The 23,430-nt window shown below is 46.3% G+C and overlaps 2 long non-coding RNA genes across 2 annotated transcripts; both read left to right on the top strand.

Annotated features, from left to right (window-relative positions):
• The first annotated feature begins 643 nt into the window (after window positions 1-643).
• On the top strand, window positions 644-3,233 carry LOC134164338 (uncharacterized). The gene is made up of 2 exons (XR_009965110.1): window positions 644-724; window positions 2,715-3,233. It is a non-coding gene; the product is annotated as an uncharacterized LOC134164338 (long non-coding RNA).
• A 15,360-nt stretch (window positions 3,234-18,593) lies between these two features.
• On the top strand, window positions 18,594-22,737 carry LOC134164337 (uncharacterized). The gene is made up of 5 exons (XR_009965109.1): window positions 18,594-18,713; window positions 19,076-19,163; window positions 19,393-19,581; window positions 20,055-20,163; window positions 22,627-22,737. It is a non-coding gene; the product is annotated as an uncharacterized LOC134164337 (long non-coding RNA).
• The last annotated feature ends 693 nt before the right edge of the window (window positions 22,738-23,430 follow it).

Here is a 23,430-nt window from a genome sequence, read left to right as displayed (position 1 = left end):
ATTAGAAACCTCTTAAACATACACCTGTTGTTTTGCCTCCTACAACCCAGGGTTTGTCATAAGGTATTTTTAGCGTAGAAACAAGCAATTCACCTTCTGGCTTATTTCTGTGCATGCTGAAAACAGCTTCTTCAGGCCATGGTATCTCTGCTGCTGGAATCTGAGGTCTGTTTTTCAGGTGTTTAAAGCACTTGGAAGGAGATGATGTGAACAGTGCATTTTACAGAGGATCTCCTCTTAGAATTAGTGATGAACAAAGGACTAGAGGATGTTTTGAAGGTTTTGGGTAAACCTGTGTCTAAATCTGGATGTGTAACACTCACCGCTTCATCCCAGGGCTTGGGTAGTACTGTCAGATGGGGGACACCTGAAGCACAGGCTATAGCCTTCCTATATGCTGCTGTTACCTTGACTGATGTCATTGGGTGTCCTGGAAACGCTGGAGAACATAGTTGGTGACACTAAAATCAGCTGAATCTTAACTGATGGCTCTTAAATGAGTTGTAAAATTGCTCTGTCAGTTGTTAGTGCAGTAAAGTCATTTGATCTTCATCAGCCTGGCTGAGGAGTTAGCTACAAAAGCACCAGCTTAGGAGCTGTTCCTGCATTTTCTTCTCTTCTTCTTTTCTTCCTCCTTCAGGCACAAAGGTGTTTACTGAAATGCCCAAGGACTTGGATTTATTTCCAACCCATCACTTGGTGATAAACTTCCATTATTCATAAGGTAGCTTCTTCTACTCTATCTTTTGCAAATACTGCTCTTCAGGAGCATGTTATGAGCTATCCAGTAATGAAACTCTCGTGCTCAGAATTACTTGCAGCTTGCTGCTGTTAGGAAGAGTCTGTGAAATTGGTCCTACCTTAATTCTTGTGTGCTGAAGTTTGGCGAGGGTTTAGCTTTGCCCTCTGGAAATGCAACAGAGGGGTTCTGTGTTACTGCTCATAATACAGGGCATCTAAAACTGGGAGTCATACCAAGGTCTTCCGTGCATCCAGAGCCAAAAGTCTCTCCAGAGTGGCCAGAAAGTTTGGAGAGAGCTGTCTCACCAGTGCTTTTAGTGCTGGGATGCAAAGCTGTGCTGGTTCTCTGTGGCCTGGAGACATGCATCCTGCATGTATCTGAAGCATCTTGAGTCCTGTATTGTCAGCTTGGGGTGGGGGGAAGACGTGGAGTGTTACCTTCAGAGCAACTGGTGTCTGAAAGGATAACATTGGCCTGTAGCTGTTGGAGCTGTAATGACTTTGAAATCATGTCCTAGTTTATATTCTATGATTTTGAGTGTCCTTCTCCTGTGTTGCATTTGAGAGAATACCCTTGAGATGCTGCTGACCAGATCCTTGTTGTGCTGTTCTTGATTAACGGCATCATCTCCTTCCCTTGATGTCAATGTATGTTTGTGTTGCACAGCTTGCCAGTCTCAGTGCTGGGGCTGGAATTGTCACAAGGAATGCAATGTAAGTAAGAAGCTATTTAAGGAGCTATAGTGCAGCAAAGCAAACGGCAAATGCCTGCTTCTGTGCTCTCTCATACTGGTATTAAATCCCCACATAGTCTGTGTTTTTTCCAATTAAGTTTGAAGAATCACTTACATTATTCTCAAGCACGGATCTAAAAACTAAACTTGCCAAATACACGGCTTGACTGAACTGTTAAAGGAAAATCTTTGGGGCTTTCTGCATTTCCCTGGAAAAATTGCTCTGGAGAAGTATTATAATGGATGAAACAGGAAATTAATGTGTGGCTGTGTTAGTGTGAAGAGATGAAATTCCTGCTGCCTCACATTTTATTATGAGCTTGAAATATGACAACGTTAAGATGTTAAGGCAAATGACAACAGGATTTCTGAACAGGCTTCAGGGAGGATGGGGAATAGAGATGGGAAAGAATCCAAAAGGGACCTTTCTTATTAGCATCATTCAGTTGTGCACTTGCTCTCCCCTTTTCCAGCCCTCTCTGTCTGGTTCAGAATGGGTATCCTGCCTGTTGCTCCATCTCCTTATGGGCGTCCAAGAGCTGTGGGGAGGCATTCAAAGTGGTGATTATTTATGCAAGGAGAAGTCTCTAATCGGATACCTTGTTGGGCAGCAACTCCTCTTAAAAGAAACGATGGGGACTGCTAATGGAAAGAAGTTACAATCCCTTTACAAATCAATCCACTTGAACCACAGCACCTCTGATAGAATTGTTCTTCCTGGAAGGGCTTTATGTACATCCAACAGGAATGGCAGCACCAGCTGATGTGAGTCATGTTTGCAGGCTTGTGAGAGCTACCTGGCATCTCTTGAGTCAAGCTTTCACTTAGACCAGCCCTGCTTTGTCTCTACACACAGCACCAAATTGGCACAAGGTATGATAGTACCTATTCCTACTGAGGTTCCCAAGTGCTTCAGTGTCACTCTAAAATGTAAAACATCATGTGTGAGGACAGGGAGAGGAGACAATGTGTGCAGAAGACATGCTGGAACAAAGACAGGGCCTGGTAAGCAGCTGGCAGTGATGTCAAGTCATCACTCTATCAGCATAACTAGTTGCTGGTGACACCCGTGGATAAATGTCCCCCCCGAGGGACTGTGCCTTGCTAGTGGCACCTACCAGCTGGTGGTGTATAACCAAGATGGGAATCCTGACAAACCTCACCCTGTAAGTTCACAGTGAGCTGTAAAACCCCACTGCAGAGATGCCTTTCATCTTCTGAGGTTCACCTGAATTCCAGGCATGAAGAACAACGCAAAGGCAGAAGTTGAGCTGTCGTCATGCTGGCAGCACAGCTTTAAGACACCTCTGAGCCTTTAGAGGCTGTGGACCTGGAACCTCTCTTTACAGTCTTCTGAGGGAATGAAGGAATACTGCCACAGCACAGGCTTATGGAAGAGTGGATGCATAAGAGGTAAAACGTGTTATGTACAGCCTGCTCTAAGGCTTTGTGAGATGAGTGTTGGAAGCTCAAGTGCTCTCTCCATGTGCCCTATTTTTTGACCAGAGGCAGGAAGAAAGAATAAAGTAGGACTTTCCAAGAGTGATGCTTTCCTGCAGTTCCAAGAACTGGGTCATGAGTTGAGTTTCAAGCTTGCACCTGAGCATGTGATACAGTCAGAGCTGTACAGCTGCAAGCCTGGCTTTCACAAGAAAAAAAGCCTGTTTCCACTGTGGGGGATTGTATTTCCTTACATAAAAGATGAGATCCCATGCTACTCGTCTGGGAGATAAATCCTCTCGTGGCTCTGCTTTGACACTGATTGGGTATGGCAAGGCTTAACCTTTCTGTCTTGCCTCCAAAAGTGACTCTTAAATTGTTTGCCTTGGTATTGACTTTGTGGAGACTCAGTTACAAATGGGCTAAAGAATTTGCACAGTATCAGTGTGTGCTGCTTCTTGCCTTCAAATAGGAGCTTTTTTGCATGCTTTAGCTGGCTAACATGTCTCTTTTATTCTTGAACTAGAGATGTTGCATGTTAGTTGAGCCCTTCAGGCTCCAGCTTGCTTGAGATCTGCCCTCTGGTTTCTCTCTGCTGGGTCTGAAGGTAGTTTTTAATTTAGTGTTAGAGGTGAATGGGTCTTTCTGGTTTTGTTAGAATCACAGAATCAGCCAGGTTGGAAAGGACCTTTAGGATCATTGAGTCCAACCTTTACCTCAGCACTGCCAAAGCCACCACTAATCCATGTCAATGAGGGCCTCATCTGCACAGTTAGGGTTCTGTTTTCTGGCTGTGCCAGAGACCTGTTTACAGTGGGGAGATGCAGCATAAATATGCTGGTTGTGAGCTTCCTTCCTGCTGCAGTGTGGTCCCTTTGGCATGGGATTGCCCCTATGGAAGCAGGTGACCTATTAGCAAGTCCTGCAAGACTGTTTCAGAGCATCTCATCCGGTGTTGTGCCCAAGTCCCTTTGCTGCAATGCTGGAGTGTGTAATGCATCTGTGGGCTGCCTTGCCAGAGGTGGAACAAGGAAACAAAAAGCTTTGAATGTGTTGAGCACACTGCTTCTGTCCCCCTGTGGCCCTACAGCAGCATCTAATGTGTTTGTAGAGAGCTGAGCTGGGGCTTGTTCATTGGTGTCCCTGCTTGATCCCAATGGCTGGTGCCTGCTTGTCAGGTCAGATGGGCCGTGAAAGGAGGCAGAAGTGCTGCCTTTCCTAATGAGCTGTCTCAAATGAGTACCAATTACAGCATGAAACCAGCTCCACTCCTGAACCAGCCACATGCTGCTTTAGAGGCTACTACATTACAGACTGCAATGGGGAAAGAGCCATCAGCAGGGAGCAGTTGTAGCACAGTGGCCTTACTCTTGGTCAAGAGGGGGAAGAATGAATGGCATGAGTTCACATTTCCTTGCCAGGACTGGGGTTTATAAGCTCTTGAAAGAAAGCAAGCTCACCCACAGGGAGCTTTTGTTGGATACTTGAGTTGGGTGTGAGGAAGAGGAAAGCAAAGAGGTGGCAGTGTTTGAATGCCTCCTGAAAGCTCCATTTGAGGCAGGAACTTAGCTTGGGTTAAACTTCCCTAGGATGATAACTCCAGCAAACAGCCCCAGAAGCAAGAAGAGCTACTTGTCCTGATGGGACCTCTTCACAGGAGCGTTTTCCAGGCAAGGTTATATCAGTCACTCTTGCCCTTGCAGCAAGCTGCTAACAAATGCAGCAGGCTATATTAGACCACCAAGGAAGGGAGAACTGTGTGATGTTGGTTGGAGTCTATGTAAAATAACACTAGAAGCTCACATAAACAACACTCCTAGCTGTTCTATGCACTGCATAAACCTTGGTGCGTGCTGTGTGGTGTCTTTCTACATGGGTGCTAAAGGGATCATAGAATCATAGAACAGCTAGGGTCGGACAGGCCCTTAAGAACATCCAGTTCCAACCCCCCTGCCATGGGCAGGGACTCCTCACACTAAACCAGGTCACCCAAGGTTTTGTCCAACAGGGGACTGTGTGATTCCCCTAAATACTACCGTGTTCCTGTGCCTGAACCAGTTTGAAATGGGAAATTCTCTGGAATACCTCCCACTACCTTGGAAAATTGGGCACTTGAGACTATCTTTGAGTATTTTCCAGTATTAGTATCTTCTGTAGCTCCCTTTACTCCAGTGATCATCTGGGGGGGGGGGAGCCCAACCCACAACTAAAGAATTAATACCTGCACGGGGGAAGTAATTGTAAATTCCAGGGCTGAGATTTCCTTTCCTTTGCTAACACATTCCCTCGGAAATAAGGGACTGAGTGACTGCTACCAGAGCAGAATGCAGAGCGTGTGCCTTTAGTCCTAAAGGAATTGATTGTTGGGATGTTTTGTTCTTGGATTGCTCTGTAATTTGCTAATGCTGCTCCATACACAGCGGCTGCAGCGAGGAAATATGATCCCATTCTGCCTGCTTTGGTCTCTCTTCACTGGTTACCAGTTCATTTGCAGTTGATTTGGCAGTTCTTTTAATTTAGATTTGATTCTGGGTGCTTGTATTCTCATTTCTCAGTTGCTCTATTGTTATGCAAAACCACGCATTCATCAGCAAAGGACTTTGCTCTATTCTAGCAGTGGAGAGAAGCAAAAGCCTCCTTCAGGCTGTTCCCTTGACTTCTGTGGGCTGTCTGGAGCCTTCCCTGGAGTCACCCATTCTGAGTGAGGATTTACTCCATGGTTTAGGTGTGACATTGGGGATAGGACATGCTGAAAGCACTCAGGAGGGTTTGGCCTACCTGGTTGTGGCATAGGGAAGCAAAAGGAGCGGGAGTGAAACTTTGTGTTCTTGCTTGTCCTTTGTGAAGCTGATCTGCTGTGGTCTTAAGAAGTGCAGTCTTCATATGCAAGAATACATCAGCAGCCTTATTCTTCCCCTGAAGAAGGAATGCAAAGGTTAGAGTTCCCTAGGTTTCACTGCTCCATCATGCATTTCATCCTACTAAGGACAGCTTACTCTCTATTAGGTAGGATGCAGAGCTCCCTCCAGAAGTAGGACAGATTGGTTAATTCTCTTTGGGCCGCTTGCTGCTGTTCTTTCCCCAACCGCTGTGTCCTTTTGGTTATTAATAGTTGTTCTTATTGCCTTAAAAAGAGCTGGGTTTCCATACCTGCTGTGACATTTAAAAACGATAGCATCCTTCTTCTGAGCTTGTATTGCTCAGGCTTTGGTAGGAGTTTGAACTGTAATTTTCCTGTTCTAATGCATTTGATACTGAAATGGCTTTTAGGCTGGTGGTGCACGTCTTGGTGTTCAAAAGCACAGGCTGAAGAAGGAAATAAACCCCCCTGCTTGGAAAATGATTCTCTTCTCCCTGAATGCAATTAATTTGCTAGGGCTCTTTCTTAGCTGAGATCCCATGGCCCCAGCTCCCAGACCTGTGTTTTGCTGTTCTTGTCTCCATGTGGAACGTTGAGCTGCAGTTCAGTTTCCTGAAGGGGCTCAATTCTTACCTTTCCAAGACTGCAATGTCAAGAGGGACTCAGAATATGAAAGCAAGCGATTGGGAACATGAGTCACCATGGCAGCCCAGCCAGGCAGCATTAGTGCTTTGCAAACGGGCACTAGGAGGGGGAACTTGGTCAAGCATCAGTCCTTTTAACACATCATCTACTTCAGATTTTACAGGAACCTGTGGCAAAGCCAGTGCAGTACCAATACAGGTACTTTTTTGTAACAAGTACTTGTAAACCACCTGAAAATCAGCTTATTCTTCTGTTTGGCATCTTATGCTGCCTTGGCCTTTTGGCTTCTGTTTTCTTAAATACCAGTAGCTCTTCCCAGTGCCTTTAAAGGAAGGGGGAGATTTAGTGTGACCATAGCCTGGAAGTCCAGAAATCCATCTTCTTGATGCACTGTGGATACTCCATATGATTTCAGACAAGCCCATTTAATTCCCTGTGTCAGTGCCCAGCATGGAAAAGGAGGATAATAGTGGCTTGCCTAAACCTGTAAACCCTGTACCATGCTAGCTATCAAATGGTTTTCTTAATGTTTTCAGCTCTTAACCTCTTCAAAGATAAGATTGACAGTGCATCCATTCCTGATTTCTCTTGAAATCAGCCATCATTTATTGCTCCAAAGTATAAGAAGTCTGCCTCTTTCTAGCCTGTCAGCAGCCACTTGGACAGGAGCACTCTGTCCAGCCTGTGTGTGTCTAACTTGTCAGTCTGAGTGATCAAAGACTACTTCTGAACTTGAGGAGGGAAGGTAAGGCTTGGTTTATGTTTTCCTGAGTCAGCAGCAATAGCATTCCAGACCACTGAGTCTTCACTAGCTTTCATACCATGCTGTCAATCAAGTCTTCACTTTAGAAAGACCAAAACCTATATGCCAGGCTTTACAGAACGAGCTAGCCCTGAGTCTATGGAGTTCTTTGAAACACAGCGGACTTTGAATTGGATCCAACTTCATCATAATAACTTGAAATGAGGCCAGACTCAGTGTTGGATGGCTCAGGATGGGACTCTTTAATGCTGCTTTGGGCTCACAGTGCCCAAACCTAAAAACTTGGTGACAAGTATCTTCCAGATCTCAACTTCATACCCCAAACCAGAACTGTTATCCAAGAAATGTGGGATGTCAAAACCGGTGAGAATGGGAAGTTCTGGACATAAGCAGCTATTTAGGACCCAGATAGGAATCCTTGCTGACGTATTCTGCTAGTGTTCCACATTTCTATCTGCTTCACGTGGCTCAAAATGGCAAGATTAAAGCAGTAACTTGCTAGATGATCAAACCCTGCTTCACAATTCAAATGACTCAGTAATGGTCAAGGTCCCACTAATGAATTACTCTGCTCTTGTTCAAGCCAACAAAAGAGAGCACAGAAGACTTCTGGACAAGCAGAAAGGAATACTTGAAGAGGGCAGCCTAAAGAGCAAAGCTTGATATGGATCCTGTACCTTGGGCACCACTCACATGCCTGTGAGGTGAGGTTGTGATGTCCTGCTATCCCAGAACAGACAGCCTAGAGTAAAAGCTAATGGGAAACTTGGGATTTAGCCTTTTACCAGCAGATGTGAAGCCAGATGTGTAAAGATTTAGTCACTATTGCTGTGGGCTACTTCAGTACTAGTGACCATTTGCTTAGCAGCAACGTCTCAGTGCTGCTCCCTGAGCTCGTGAAGCCCTACCCTAAAGAGAACATGTGCATGTCACTTGTATCCTGCCTTGTCACCACTGTCAGTGCTGTGTAGATGGCCAAATGTGACGCTTGGAGCTGGGGAAAAGGAAAGGGAAAAGGGATAGACATTCTGTGCTTTCCCTGCCTTGGAGGCAGCACCAGTTTGGAGGTCAGTGCTGTGCAATGTTGCTGCTCAGTTCAGTTCAGCTGTTGGCTGCTGTGCAGCTAAATGCATCACAAAGGGGAAACTGGGGTTCAAGCCAAACTGGCTTCTCAGAACAAAAGCCCCAGCAGTTGGTGGTATCAGAAAGCATTTTGGCTGCGGTCTGGCTGCAGAGAGCCTTTAAAATCAATGCTAAACTATTTGTCAATAGAAAGACTTTAAGATAGGAATGGTACGTCCCTTACATCAGGGGCTGGGGGGGTTTAGTCTGGAGGAGGAAAAACAATGAGTGAAAAGCATCTTCTGGTAGAAAATGGTGTGAGTGACTGTGGCTTTTAAAGGAAACCTTAACACAAAAACCTAAATACAAAATGCTGTGCTTCTGAAGTGGAAACCAGAACGGGTAAAAAGCCAGAGAAAACACAGAGGTTGGGTTCAGGCCTTTTTCTCCCTACCAAATGTTCTTCGTTCAGTGGAATTTCACTATTATTTCTTCCTTGAAGTTCCAGTAAGGGAATCTAGCATGGGAGTTGGCATCAGTCTTTCCTCAGCAAGCTGGATGATGTGGAATGGGTCCAGCTATTAGAGGCACTGACACATCTTCCTAGAGGAGACTTGCTGCTGCGGTGGTGGCTGCAGGACTGGCACACTTGGAAGTCTTTCAGGGCTCATCTCCAAACAGGAAATTCCAGGTGCCATCCATCAGGTTTGGGGTTATTTTGACTGAAAGTGTCCCAGTGGAAAGCCCTTTTTAATAAACAAAGGTCCAAATTCTGCTGTTCTCGCTCGTGATGGAGAACAGAGCAGTAAAAGTAGATTATTGGCCCAGAATTGAGTTTCCAGGTGTTAAAGAATATGCCCAGGTCCATTGCCATGGGTGAAGAACAGTTCCAAGAGCTCCTGAAGCGTAGGAAAGGAATTCATTGCTACCTTCAGGTGTCATGGCCAAGCACTGGGGGTCTCTGCAGGATGTCCTAGAGGGGAGATGTGAGCCCTGTGAAATCTGTGCTCAAGTGGGGGCCTCCTCCCCTCATCACACCAAATCTCCTTGCGTTTTCCACTGGTGCCAGCTGAGCAGGCGTGGGAGAGCTGCTGGTGGCTGGAAGAAGCAAGGATCAGAGCCCCAGCAGTCTCCTGAGGGAAGTGGTGAGACAGGAATGGCAGCGATAGGGAGAGGCTAAATGGAGATAAATGAGGAGTTGAGACAAAATAGACAAAACCAGAAGAGTGTGAGGGGAAACGCAGGGGTTTGAATTAGACCGCAGTAACAAGGCAGCTAATCTAAGCTGGGGATCAAACACTGTCACAATGCTGAAAGGTACAAAACCAACCACAAGTCCTCTCCAAGAACCAAAGCCTGCTTTGTAAGCAAAGTGAATTGCTGTGAAAAGCTGTGCTTGGGTTTGGTTTTATGGCAAATGCAGCTCAAAAGGGAAAGAACTGGGGAGAATCAGGCACTGAGTTTGCATTTTACAGCGAACATGCAATGATAAAGAATGAAACCAGAAAGCCTTTGCAATGAAACGTTTTCTTTCTAACAGTCAGTGAGCCGACAGTTGTTCCTTCATGCTCTATGCTCGTCTGTCCCTGTTGTTTGAGGAGCTCCCCTCCTGCTCCAATCCCCAGGAACCAGTGAGATATGCCGTGCCAGGAGATGCTCAGAGGCTTGTTTGACACAGCTGCTATGGCAGTGCTGATAACAGGGCAGCTCTGCTTTAGTGGAGCCCTCTCAGACAAATGGCCCAGGAAGGGGGGAGAGTTGCAGCAGAATTAATTGCTACCTGGCTCACAATTTCATGCTAGGCTAAACAGGGATTAGAAACTTCCAGGGGCTGGTTCACAACCCAGGCTTTGGGTTTAGATGGGGGGGGGGGGGTGTGAGAGAGAAATAGCAGGAAGCTCTCTCAAGATGTGGCTACAAACCTCTCCTATAAAGAAGATGTAGCTTGAGGTGGTCTGAACCGAGCAAAACTCCTGTGGGACACTTTGCTACTGATAATCAATGAAGCACTTGGTTTCCTGCTGTGGTTTCCTGGGGATGTATGCAATTTGGGCATGGGAGAGGGATAACAGACTAGCAGGAGAGGGAATGAATGTTAGGGTATCTTAGTACCTTACAGATAAGGATGCAACATGGGGTCCAAAGCTGCACACAAACATTGAAAACAAAGGAATCTGCTTGGTCTCTGAAGGGCCGTGCAGTGTTTTAGCCTGTGACTGAATGTTTCTGCTTTGCATGATGCACTTTGGCATTTAAGCAGCACACAGAGGAAAGAGTCTTTTGAATGCAGCACTTCTGTGGATTAAATGTTCACGGATAGTGTCCTCTCTAGTGCTATCCTGATGCTTGCTGCATGGAAATAGCTATTTTAAAGGGGTTAATAGGGTAGTATGCATTTGATATTCAGGTACTGCAGTGGAACAGCAGATGGAACTGGGTACTTGCAGAGATGCTCATGTCGAATAGGAGGTCCTGAAGTCAGGGAGTTCTGGGACTCGGAATTCAGGTCCTGCTGTGCTGTGTGTTCTTTGAGCAAAGCACTAAAAGGAAGATCTGTAGAAGCTTTTAGTGTTGCAGCTGCAGCACTGCCACTCCTGGAAGGTAACTGGTCATGGAACGGAGCAGAAGCCACTCGACCCCAGGTGGCTTTTGCCTCCAGTTGAAGGCAAAGCCTTAAATCTGGGTTAAACCGTGTCAAAATACCCCAGCATGCTGTAAATGCTTGAATGGATAAGTGTGTACCTTGGTTAGCACATGAGAGCACCCCAAAAATGCTCTTCCCTTGGTGCTGACATCGTGTGCCTTAAGGTTGGTCCAGCTGTTCAGACTCCGTTCTTTCAAGTGGTTGAATTCAGACCTCTTTTCATTCCAATAGCTTCTGTTTGCTTTTGCCATTGATTTTCTAAATGTCACCCCTGTTTCCAGGGGGAATACAGCACACTCTCCAGGGCTACATCCAGTCTGGTTACAGGGAACTGAAGAGATGAAGCTTCTTCACTTGCCTTAGAGCTCTGAAGTTATTGTTAAATACCCCGCTCCTTTGAACAAAGGCTATGCTGTACGTAACAACCTTTCTTCTGTGCTGTTGAGTCACTGCCATGCAGGAAGTGGCACTAAAAAAATACATTTAAGTGATTTTTTTCATGCTTGCTAAACTGTCTGATGCTTACAGGAAGCAGAAGCAAGGCAAAGCAGCTATCCAGGGCTTTAAGCTTAGAAATGAGAAATAATGGGTTTGAGCACACTACGGAGGATAAGTCAGTAGTGTCTATTTAACACTGCTCTCTTCCAGGAGATCAATTCTAGCTGCTACAAGGCACCTCTTGAACTCAGATTGCTCTTGTACAATGCAAAGCTTCCAGGGATAAACAAACAGCAAGGTATCTGTGTCCATAACTGCAACATGAGTCCAAGCCACAGACTGAGAAGCCCCTGCAACCGGGATCCTGTGGTGGTCCATAGCAGCTGAAGGAGGCCAAAAGCAGGTTTTCCTGTCAGGGATTTGGCTTTAATAAATGTCCTTTTGTCCTGATCTCAGGGAAGTGGTACAATAGCTCAGGGGTGCAGAAAGAAACTAATGGGCAGCATCAGTTGCCCAAGGTCATCCCCTTTCCTTGGTGAGGTGCTAGCATACTGCTCTGCTGTAAGAGCCTGAGCTGCCCATTGAGCTAACTGTGCCTTAAACTGTTAATCCACCCCTGTCCTGGGTGGCCAGGCTCTGCTCTTGACTCTGGTAGGGTATATAAATTACACAGCCCTTAGAATTGTTGCAGCTTATGGTAAGGAAACCATAGGTGGGAGGGGAATGATGGTGCAGCGACCACCTCTGACACATCCTGTGCTGCCTGAAGAGCTGCAGTCTGCTTTCAGCTGCTCAGACACTGGGTGCATATGTAACGGTTTTGACTCAGAATGAAATTCCTGATGTGATGTGGCTGGCCTGAAGTTCCTCCTCCTGGATGGACATGTTTGTTTCATCTGTCCTGGCAAAGCCAGTCCTTGCTTTAATCTGAGGATTCCATCAGAAGCTTCTAATTCATGATGAAGAGATGGAGAAATCTCATGAGTTACATGAGGTCCCTCCATGCACCACTGGCAGCTTTTGATAGCTTACCAGCCTGATGGTTTGGAAGGCTTTGGTCTGTCTTGTCCACGTTCCTTTTCAATCACTCCATATTCTGTTCCTGGCACTCACTTCAATCTTTTTTCCTTTCAGCTGCTTAGTTTGGCCTTGGAGACTTCTGACATGGTCCAGTTCCCACAGCAAGCACCTTTTACAAGGTCTTGGCTGGGTGTAAAAGAGAGTTACTCCTGCTGCTTCTGGGTGACAGAATTGATCCTGGTTTCAAGATGATGTAGTAGGCTTTTAGCTTTTCTGTCCTCTGGAACAAGAGCCTTGCTTTTATGAAGGGGGAGCTGCCAAACTCTTTTCAGTGTTTAAATCTCTGATCATGAGGCTGTGCCTTCTGTCTTGGTGCCTTCTGCAGGCTGAGCTATGATTGTATTAAGAATCTAGATAACACAATAATGGGAGTGGTGGGGTCACAAATAAACCAGCAAATTTAAGTCAGCTCCTGCTGCTTGTCTGCTGTAGCAGCAATCTTGTTTGCCAATAAAATGCAGGATGGGGGCTCTCAAAAGAAGATCTGGTGCTGTTGGGAGCCTTAACTTGTGATCCCTTCTGGACTATGGCCACTTGATGCATATACAGAAGTGGAACGCTGGGGTTATCTGGACTCTTGTGTTTTGCTTTGTGCTCTTAAATCACAGTTACCTCTTCCTAGTACCATTCACAGCCCTTCAAACTCACACATGCAGAAAGAAGGGGGGAGAAACACCCCCCCCCAGCTACCATATTCAACTGACTCTAGTGTTTGAGTTCTACCTCTATGCCAGTGATTTCTCGGCTGCTCCTATGAAGTGACCACATTTTCCCAATATAGGGAACAGTGTCGTTTTCTCCTGTCTGCTGTATTGAAAAGGGGAATAGATGTGCATAATACATGCCCACTGTCAAGGATGGTGTTTCCAGATGTAGTCAACATGCAACACGCTAATCAGGCTACGCTATAATAGAAGAGTCAATATTGAGGTAACATTGCTTCTCTGCAACTGAGATACTCCTTCACCACAGTGTAGAAGCTTGTACAGATACAACAGATCTATGTTTGCTTACATTTGAGCTATGATTCTGCTGCTACAGTTTTCTGTATGAACTCCCCAGAGAGTTTTTAGGGGCTCCTGTTGTTTAAAAGCCAAGCCAAAATGCTCCCCCCCACTTCATGCTTTATTCAAAGCTAGCAAAGGCTTCAGCTATAGGGAGTTATCCTTTGTTTTCTTCCTGCCAGTGAGAAATGAAGCTCCACTGCTGTGCTATGCATGCAAACTGAGCAGGTTCTCCTAGGATAAGCAGGCACCACTTCACTAGCATTAAGTGTTTGTTATCCCAGCCTGATACCGGGAGAGATGGAATTCATCCCTCTGCCTGGGATTCCTGATACGTGTTAGTTGAATCAGTTCAGACCTTTCCTGATCTTCCAGCTTCCAACATGTTGATCAGCACTGCTTGTTGTGTTTCGCTCTCTGATCCTGTATCAAGCTCTGGGCACTGTTACCCTTGCTTGTTAGCAGGCACTGCCTGGGTGAGATACAGAAAAGCACTGGGGCCCTTGCTGAGGGACCACACAACCAACCACACTTGAAAACACAGTCTGAACAGGGTCATTTAGGTGCCTTATAGTGAGACTTTAGCATCCCTGTGTTGTTTTTCCAAACTGTTTTCTATGTTGCTGGTCTTATTCCAGCCTGAGATTGTCCTGGCAATAACAGAGCTGGAACCAGCCCTGTTTGTCATACTCTATACTCAAAGATGCTTCCCTTGGTCTCTTTGGCAGATGCTCTGCACATTTGTCCTGCTTCCTCTAGGTAGTTCCAGCATCAGCTTGGTTTGGTAGCTGAGCACTGGGTTCATTTTCTGAAGGGTTTCCAATCCAGCCATGCTGCTGGAGCAAGAGGCAGTAGCTCTAAGTCACTAACAGCCTTTAGGTGTTTGTCTGTTGATTTACTTTCTGGCAATGCACCAAACACATTTGTTAATCCACCTTCTCGCTGTGTTTCCCAGCACTGGCACCCTCACCGTTAGCTGTTGGGTGTGATTTCAGATGTGTCTTTGGACAACACATCTCTGGGTGATGTCCATCAGGAACTGGAAGACACCAGGAGTTATCATTGCTGCTGGGTGCAGCTGAAAGCAAAGGGTTGCGGGCAGCAGAGGTCAAAGGGACTTAGTCCTTCCTGTCCCCTTCTCACTAAGGACAATACACAGAAATAAGGGGTTTTCAGCAGTGTCTCACTAGAGTGTAATTGCCACTAACTGCACTGTAATTAGGTAATCACTGTAACAAACACAGCCTGAGGCAGGGTGCACCAACGCAAATGCAGCCTGTGGTGATGTGGGCTTTATGGCATTCTGGAAGCGTTGTCCGCCCTGTGACAACATCCAAGGCCAGCCCTGGGCTGTGTTTTGTACATACACGTTTACAGGGACAGCCAAGACGTGTGGGGAGAGCACGGCAAGACAAGGATCAGTCTGTTTTTGCCTTGTTGCTTTGGCTTATCCCATGATACAAGCATCTGCTAATCAGGTAGTCGGACAGATGCCCTGACCCGGTGTACAGCAGTAGGAAAGTGTCTGGGAGGGGTGGCTCAGTGCTGTGTGTGTGGCACCCTGACTGTGATGGTGTTTGCATGTATTGATCATGCCACTGAACTCGGTTAAACCTCGTGTTTTCTGCCATCAGTGCTCAAGTTGCTCCAGGGCTGTATGGCAGGTTCCTGATTCTATACAAGAACCAAGAGCTGGTTTGATTCAAAGTCACAGATTTCTTTCCTTTTGCATTGAAGAGAAACCTCTATAAGCTGTTGGTGCTATTAGGACTTATATCTATGCAAATAAACAGCAGAACTGCTCCCAGTGTGTTTTCTACCTCCTGCCTCTCCCCTAGTTTTGAGCTTTCTGTGCCTCCTTTTCCCCCTTCCTCTGGCAAGGCTTGCTGGGGCTGAAATATGTGCAATTTGGAGTCTTTCTGTATCTTCCATTTCGAAAACTGCTGCTTTATCAGCCTTGATGGCTGAGGAAATGGTTCCCAACACCTACATGGAAATGGTGACTGATTTCAGGGTGACTGCTTGCAGTTTTCTGCAAGGTTCCAGCTTGTTCCATCCCTCCTGGTGCATTCACCTGCCCTGAGGTGGGTAGTGCTGCTGCTTGCACATGCAGGAGTTTATCGCTGTTGGCTGTGAGCTGAGCAGAAGGGATTTTTTGGTGTTCAAATGAAGAAGAATGGTACTTTCCTCCTCTCTGAAGGACTACAGAGAGCTGTAGTCCTACAGGTCCTGCAGAGCTGGCTGGTTGCTTACGACTGACCAAACAGATGAAGAAAAATATGAGCTTTTCAAACAGGGGCAGGTCTGCTTGAAGCAATAGTCACGTTATTGGTGGAGGGAAGATGAGTGTATCTGTTCTGGAAGCTGAGCTGGTTTGTATCCCAGAGGAATATGCTGATACTTGGTAGGCCTCCAATGCCTGCAACTGAGAAGAGGACATGCCTATTGATTTTCCTTGCTGGTGACTCCGTGTTCCTGTGCATTGCATCCAGCAGCCCAGATTTAGAATTCAATCTGTGTCTGTTTGTTTCTTGACAGAAGAGGATGAAATAACAGCCAGGCTCTGTTTGCTTTATAGCCAGCAGTAGAGAGCTGTGTCTTACCATCAGCATAAACTGTGCAGGGGTTTGTGATGTTTCAGATGAGTGATGCTGCTACTCTGTGGAAGTAAATCGCAGTGCTCTGGAGTGAGCCCCAGGTTCTACTGTAGCAGTGCACTTGGAAAGAAGCACATCAGAGGCACATCTTTCTCACAGCACTAGGAGTGGCAGACACAGAGTTGTTCATTCAAGCTTGGTGCAGAACCCAGGGATGTCAGAACCTGTTTTGAGAGGTGGGGAGTTCACAATCTATACTAGAGGGGGGGAGTGATGTCCAGCAAGTCACTGACCCTCAGAGGTCCAGCTTGGCTGAGCAGAGGAAGGACCATCTCTTAGCACAAGGTCGGTATGGGACTGCAGTGAAACAGCAGATCCTTCTTTGCCTTGCTCTAGCGCATGCCACAGGAGTGAATTGGACCTGGGAGTTATCTCTACATAAATCTGAGGATTCTATAGTGAATTAGGGAACTGGAAACAAGGCAAAGTGAATGGAACCATTTGTCTTCTCGCTGCTGCCTTCTATTGCATCTTCCATCTTTCCTGAGCTTGCTGAAGTACACGGAACAAGCAGGTCAACAGGGGAAGAGAATGAGAAGTGCTTGGCCTGGCGCCTGCATTTACACTGTGTTGGTGAGCTTTGAATTGGCAATTCTTCTCTGCAAAGAAGAGAATTGCAGAGATTTCCAGGAATTGTTTGTAGAATAGGGAAAATACCCAAGACACACCTGAGTTCTAGTGGAGGAATTCGATGAAGGGCAGTGTAAATGCAGCAGATGGTGCTTGGCTAGGGAGGAAGGCAGGCATGGGGCCTCCTTGTACATGTTCAGCCATGGTGGTTTGAGTTCTCCCTGCGGCTGGAGATGCTCTGACATAACCTCCCATCAGGGGACTTGAGCAATTCAAGGATAATGTGGCCCTTATGTTCTGGTCCCAACTGGGAAGATTGAAGCCATGGAGTTCCATGTGTGCATAGGGGACTGCCCTTCCCACCAGGAGCTTTGTGTTCCCTGACCTCTGTAGCTGTCCTCAGCTCCCTTCCGGAAGGCTTGCAGAGGTGAGCAGACCCCTCATAGCTGTACAGGTTTCTTTAGGAGGTGGTATGGAGAAAGAAGGATCTGTTTGGTTTCCAGACCCCAGTAATTTCATGAGAGCCAGCAACCAGCCTTGGACTGGCTCCTGGACTGGAATTATATCAGGAATCAGACTATTTCCAAAGCCCTCATTGGTCTCTGGCTTCCAGGAAATTATAGGAAATATGGAACAAAGAGAGCGTATTGTAACTTACAGAGAAACAATCTTCATTGGAGCAGGTACTGAACTTCACGTTTTCCATATTATTCCTAAAAGCATTTTGCCTTGTGCCTCGTCAAAGAGCTGTCCAGGAATAGCAAAATTGACCTAGTGGGTAGGGGACATTACCAGGGAGAATCCTGGGGGCATTTCACCTGAATGGTGAAGAAAAAGAAGATACGTGGGACCCTATGGGGTCCTTTTCATGGGGTCATCTTGTTGGGCAGCCGGACAGGTGTGCAAGATGATGGCAAGTATATTCCAAGCTCCCTGCCTGGCAGATGTTTAGGAGGTATGGATTCATTATCTCCTGTTGAAATGGGTTTCCTCACTTTTAGCATCAGCAGTGCTGCAGGGGAGCTCCCATGGGATGAGCTCTGGGGCCATCTCTTCTTTCCACAGCTCGGTGTTGGTTTCACTTCAGGCTGGATTGGCAATGATTACCTGGGAGGGGTTTGGTTACACTGAGCTTCAACAAAAGCACCACCAGATGCTCAGGGAATGTTTTAAACATAAGCTCTAAGCCTGGTGTTGTTTGGAGGACTCTTTCCCAGTCCCCATGGCTAACGCTTGGAGTTGGCTGATGGTCTGCTGTAGCCTTGGAATCTTGCTGAGAGGTGAGTGGATAACTTTCTCATACAGGCAGACTTCTGGTTTAGTCTGGTTTGGTTTTACTTTGGTTTTAGTGGTGCTGATATGGTTACCTCCAGAAAGCTATGAGCTAACAGAGATGGTGGTTGTGTATATAAATATATATATGTACACATGTATATATGTGGCTTGTTCTGGTCATAAAGAGATGAATGTAGCTGCCATTCTTCCAGTCTTTTCTAGGAATTTATTCAGGGAGGAGGCAGGAGAAGGTGGGGGATCTATTCACCATGAGGTTTTAATGGTCTGAAGAGAGAAAAAAGCCTGAGCATGTCAGTGTTTTCAACATAGAAAGTATGGAGAGCAAAAAGGGCAATAGTAACTCAGGGTTTGTTCTGTTCTTTAAGTTCAGGTTTCAGCATCTTTGTATTCATCACCTTTCTCTTCTGGAACATGAAGTCAAGAGACATCCTCAAGAGGGCTGGGTGAAATGGTAGAGTGCTGTGTCCCATTCATAACCACCATTCTTCTATAAAGGCAAAGCAATGTTCTTAACAGTAAAAGTCATTGCTCTAGTACTATTAGTGCCATTGACACTGATGACAAAATAGTGCAGATACTACATTATGGTGTGATAATAACTGGGCATTAACTTAGAGTCATGAATTTGTACCTTCATTTATTTCTTCTGCTTTCTTCTTAGGGGCCTTTTCCCTCTCCCCAGGCTGTAGCACAGACTGCCAGACCCACTGCCTCATAGACTGCAGGCAGGGATATTACTACACAGCTGGAAACTGCTTGGAATGTCCAACAGGTTTCTAGTAAGTCTCCATCTTTCCTTCCCTCCTGCTCGGCACTGCAGGAAGGGAGTTGAACACTGGGGACATCATTTTTACTCAGAATATCCTGAGAGCAGTCTTATAATGCAGATCAGGAGGTGGGGCACAAAGTGAGGTGCCCGGTCCCTTATAGGTGATGAGGAATCCACTGTCTTTGACTTAAACTGCCATCCAGGGCTTTCTACAGCATCCGGAGCAACCCTCGAAGTCAATGGGAGTGGGGAATGTGCAAAGCCAGTTTCCCTTTGCTATTGCTTAGGGCAGATCTTGTGCCCTGTGTGTGTTTAGGAGGGGCAGGGATGTTGTTTGGAGTCAGGTTTCCAACTTCTTTATTTCTGATCCAGTTGCCCTGGGGGTCAAGCAGCTCCAAGGAAATGCCCACTGGGAACAGCCAATGTACTTACGGCTCAAACAGACATCACTGCCTGCCAGGTGAGCTGGGGGACAGGGGGAAAGAGCAAGCAGTAAGTAGTGCTTTCTACCTCTATTCCCACCTATTCTGAACCGTCAGGCTTCTTCCCAGATTTTACAGTCTGGTTTGACATTGTTCGGGATATTCCTGCACTGTTTGGCTCTGATTTGGCTCAGAGAAAGCGGCTTGCACTGGTCATGCAAAGAATGCGTCCCCGTGGATCTGATGCTCCTTGTGATCCTACTGCAGGTTTGTCCCCGAGGCTACCTCAGCCTTGAGAGTGGAGCTGGGTGCCGTGCGTGTCCAGAGGGATATTCCTGCCATCCCCAAAGCGGTGTGCAGAGGAGCTGTGCTCCTGGTCAGTACTCACCCGAGGGAGACTTGGAGTGCCAGGAATGTCCAGAGACTTACATCTGCCCGGATGGACAGAGCAGACAGGTACAGAATGAGTGTGTTGTTCTCCAAGGGTAAACTTGGGGTAGGCAGAAGTGAGTCGTCAGGACAAGTCAGGCTTCCCTGCTTTCATAGTAGGATATAACCTTTCTTCCTCAAGGAAAAGCATTCAGTACACTTCAGTGGTGTACAGTAGACCTAAGGCCTTCTACAAGTAGCCTTTTTTAATAGAAATAAATGTTTCCCATCTAAATTGTGAGGCTGTTAGTGCTCAGATTATCTGCCACCACTAAAACCCTCAGCTGAGGGCTCAAAAACCTGGAGCTTGAAGTACTGTTTTTACTTCCCTGGTGGTGGGAAGGGAAAAGGCAGACAAGGAGGAAGCAGGAGACAGACTGAAGCACTTTCAGATAGAATGAAGGGCTTTTTCCTGCCTCGGGCCTCCCTGGGACACAGCTTTGAGCAGCAATGGCCATTTGGACCTTGTGGTGGGATCAATTCTTGTTTCTTCCCTTTAGCATTGCGGGGCTGGTGAGCAGCCGAATCCAAGCCGCACTCAGTGTATAACCTCCGCTCCCGGCCCTTTCCCAAGGGAAGACTCTCTGCTGTGCCAGCCCTGCCCAGCAGGTAGGTACATCTCACCGCGTCCTCTATAGACATTAGACCCTAAGGAGACTGCCATGGCACTTTGCTCTGGTAAAGCTTAGCTGGCAGTTTGGGAACAGAGATTGGTTCCTTGTGGGACAGCAGCACTGGAGGTTAAAACCAGCAGGTGCCATCAAGAAGGGTTCCTGAAAAGCAAGTTCCTCAAGTGCTGCTGAGCCATGAGGAAAGCTTTGGCTTCCCCTTCCCTCCCAGAAAGCTCTTCCTCTCTGTGGGTTTTAACTGATCATCTGTGAAATTGATTCACACACAGTTATGTCTTTCTCCACTTCAGGGGCTGGATTCACAGGCTATCACTAATACCCATTTATAGTGGGTGCTGTAGCATTCAGAATCAAATAAGGCCACGCTGTGGTTTTTTACCTAATTCCTCTCTCTGCCTGACACTCTCAAAGACATGCAGATAGGCACATGTTTAGGTGGTTGCAGTGTGTTGTCACTGGTGGGGGTACAAATTCCTCACTGAGATGCTGGTGCAAAATTAGGCAGCAGGGGAACAGAATAGGAGGGACTGGGCAGAGGATGTCATTTCATGTGATTCCTTAGCCAGAAGGAAATGATGGAGTAACTGTGAAAGCACCTTAACTTACAGTCTGTTAGCATTTGTTTGGGGATAATCCCAATACAAAACCCCAAAGCTTTGTGTTTGTCCAGGCTGGGAGCGTGCAGCTCTTCAGTGACATTGGAGGTTAAGCTGTCCTGGTACTGAAGGGCTGCTTGGCTTAGTTTCCCCATAAAAAGAGAGCTTTCTGCAGCATTAAAACCCCTTATACATCCAGGAGAATGAGTATAAGCCTAGAGAGGATTTGGTAGCCCAATATTAGCTTCCTGTTGGGCTTGTCTCCTGTGATACACTGCAGTGCTTTGGTGTCCCTCCAAGGTCCTCAGCATCAGTTCAGTTCCATTCTTCACCACAGTCCTTGGTAAGAGGGAAAGTTGGGTGCTGCAGTAGCACGAATATCATTGAGAGTTCCCTCCTCACACCCTCAGACTTCATTTCCAAGCACACTGGCCTTACAGGGAGAGCATGGGGTAGCTGTTACTACAGAGATGCAGTTGTGATCTGCAGTCCTATCATGCTTTTCCTTCTCCTGTAAGCCCTACACAGCTCCAGGTGCCTCCTGCAGAGTCACTCAACTCAGTAACTTAATTCTTGTGTCTGTAATTAGAATCCCTCTTATTAAATAATGAAGAGTTCCTGTGCTCTGGATACCTTACGTGTTGTGCAGTAGAAGGAGAAATGGCGAAGCTAAAGAGATCATGCTAGAGCAAGACCTCAGGAGTTTAGATTTAGTTATAATAGAGAGACGAGAGGACAGAACAGAGGATTTCTCTACCTGCCATGCACAGGATCAGCCAAAGGCTGCAGTCAGGTTTCACCTCCAGTCTATCAACCACAAAACCTGAGAGAGCAAGTGCGAATCTCCTGATGCTCAACACGTTCAATATATGCCAAGGATCCCAAGGTGAAATTCAGTGTTAAATGAGTACCTCTTGTGTCCTTCAATTAGAATAAGTCATCCAGCCCAATTGCAAAGCCCCTACATGATAAGGAGTTTGACTACCACCACAAGCAGGAGAGGCCTGAGGATTCCCAGTGGGATATTTCATGGTTTGCCTGAGTTTAATTCCATATAATCTGTGTACTCAGCATCATGCGCATGGGAATAATGTGTCATTGCTATTCTAATACATAGCAACACATCTGCACTTAGCAGTGGCACTTCATGCCAGAGGTAAATCCTTCTTTTCACTCTTCAAATATCCATCTAGACTTTAGAAACTAGTTGATACTCAGGGTTTACAAAGCATTACTTGGAAAGAACAATTCATTGTAGCTGGATATGAGCATTTCATCACTAGATGTGCAACTGGCAGGAGGATCTCAAGGGAAAGAGGAATGTGGTCCTTAGAGCAGGAACACTTCAGCTCATCTTTCCATTTTGGAAAGAGCAGAAGAATTGGAATAGAAAGAGAAGAATTAACTCTGATGATGCCAACTAATAAAACTAACTGGGATATTTAGCTGGAAATGTCACTGTATGCTTTGAATTGAATTTGAGTCGCCAGCTCAGGTTTTACCTAAGGAAGAAACACTTTTGGATGGGAAATGGATGAGAATTTACCAAATCTTGTCAAAATTTCCAAACTCAAAGATTTGGGCTATCTCTAATGTGCTGCTTCTCCCTGAAGTGACCTGCTGGTTTCTTCCACTGATTATGCCCATGCATCTCTGCTTCTATTGCAGAACCAAGCCTTCAGGGTGCAACGTTCAGACACCATGGTATGATTTAGCCGTGGATACTTGAGCTTTCCCTTTATCCCCTGCAACACAGACATGCATCAGCGTGCAAGAAACCCAGCAGCGCTCTGCTCTGACTTACAATGTCATTGCTAAACCACAGGTTGTTTTCTTCTTCTCTGTAGGTCACTTCTGTCCTGATGGCCTTGCAGTCCCTCCATGCCCAGCAGGGAGTTTCAAGCCCAAAGAGGAGCTTCACCCCCCCAGCAGCAGCAGCTCTTCATGCTTGCCAGGTCTGTGTCATAAAAGATCTTCATTTTGGGCACTGGGGTTATAATTCTCACTGTAAATCACGCTGTTAAAGCACATTCTTGTGAAGGGGCTGGCAGCTACAGTACGTGTTTACTAGACTCTGGCTCGGGCAGTCCTAGAGCTCTGCATGAAAGGACCACCTATGGAACTGCCTATGAATCACCAGATTTGTGGTGAAGCATTTGGGGATTACAAAGCTGTTACATCTAGAAGTTACTATCCCCTTATTTCACTTCACTTACATCACTTATGGACTTGGACCCTGATACTTAGATCTCTGCCCTATGCAGACACTTGAAAGAAGTTGCCATGGCAGGGAAAAGTGATGCTTGTACTTAGAGCAGAAGGAAAGAAAACCAAGGAGCAACCTGACACAGTGTGCTAAAGGCATCCAGCAGGTCAGCTGTGAAGCCAAAGTCAGCAGCTGCCTGTTGCTAAAGCTTATTCAACTGTGTCAGCTTTGCATGAGTCACCTTTTTTAGCACAATTCTTGTAGCAAAGGGAAATAAGGTTACAGATTAGGCAAAACTTCATTGTATCAGTCAAAAAACAATGGAATTGAAGCCTTGGGAAGCTGTAGAAGCCCTGCCCTTAAGAGTGCCACTTTCTTATAGTGCCAAGTAGATGAAGCAGCATGTCGTGTTCTGAAATGCATGCAAGGAGGTAGGCACAAAGCT

Source organism: Pezoporus occidentalis, unplaced genomic scaffold (assembly GCF_034315485.1).
Source record: "Pezoporus occidentalis ecotype Australia unplaced genomic scaffold, CSIRO_AGI_Poc_V1 ctg216, whole genome shotgun sequence".
NCBI lineage: Eukaryota > Metazoa > Chordata > Aves > Psittaciformes > Psittacidae > Pezoporus > Pezoporus occidentalis.
This window is presented reverse-complemented; position numbering and strand designations above follow the sequence as displayed.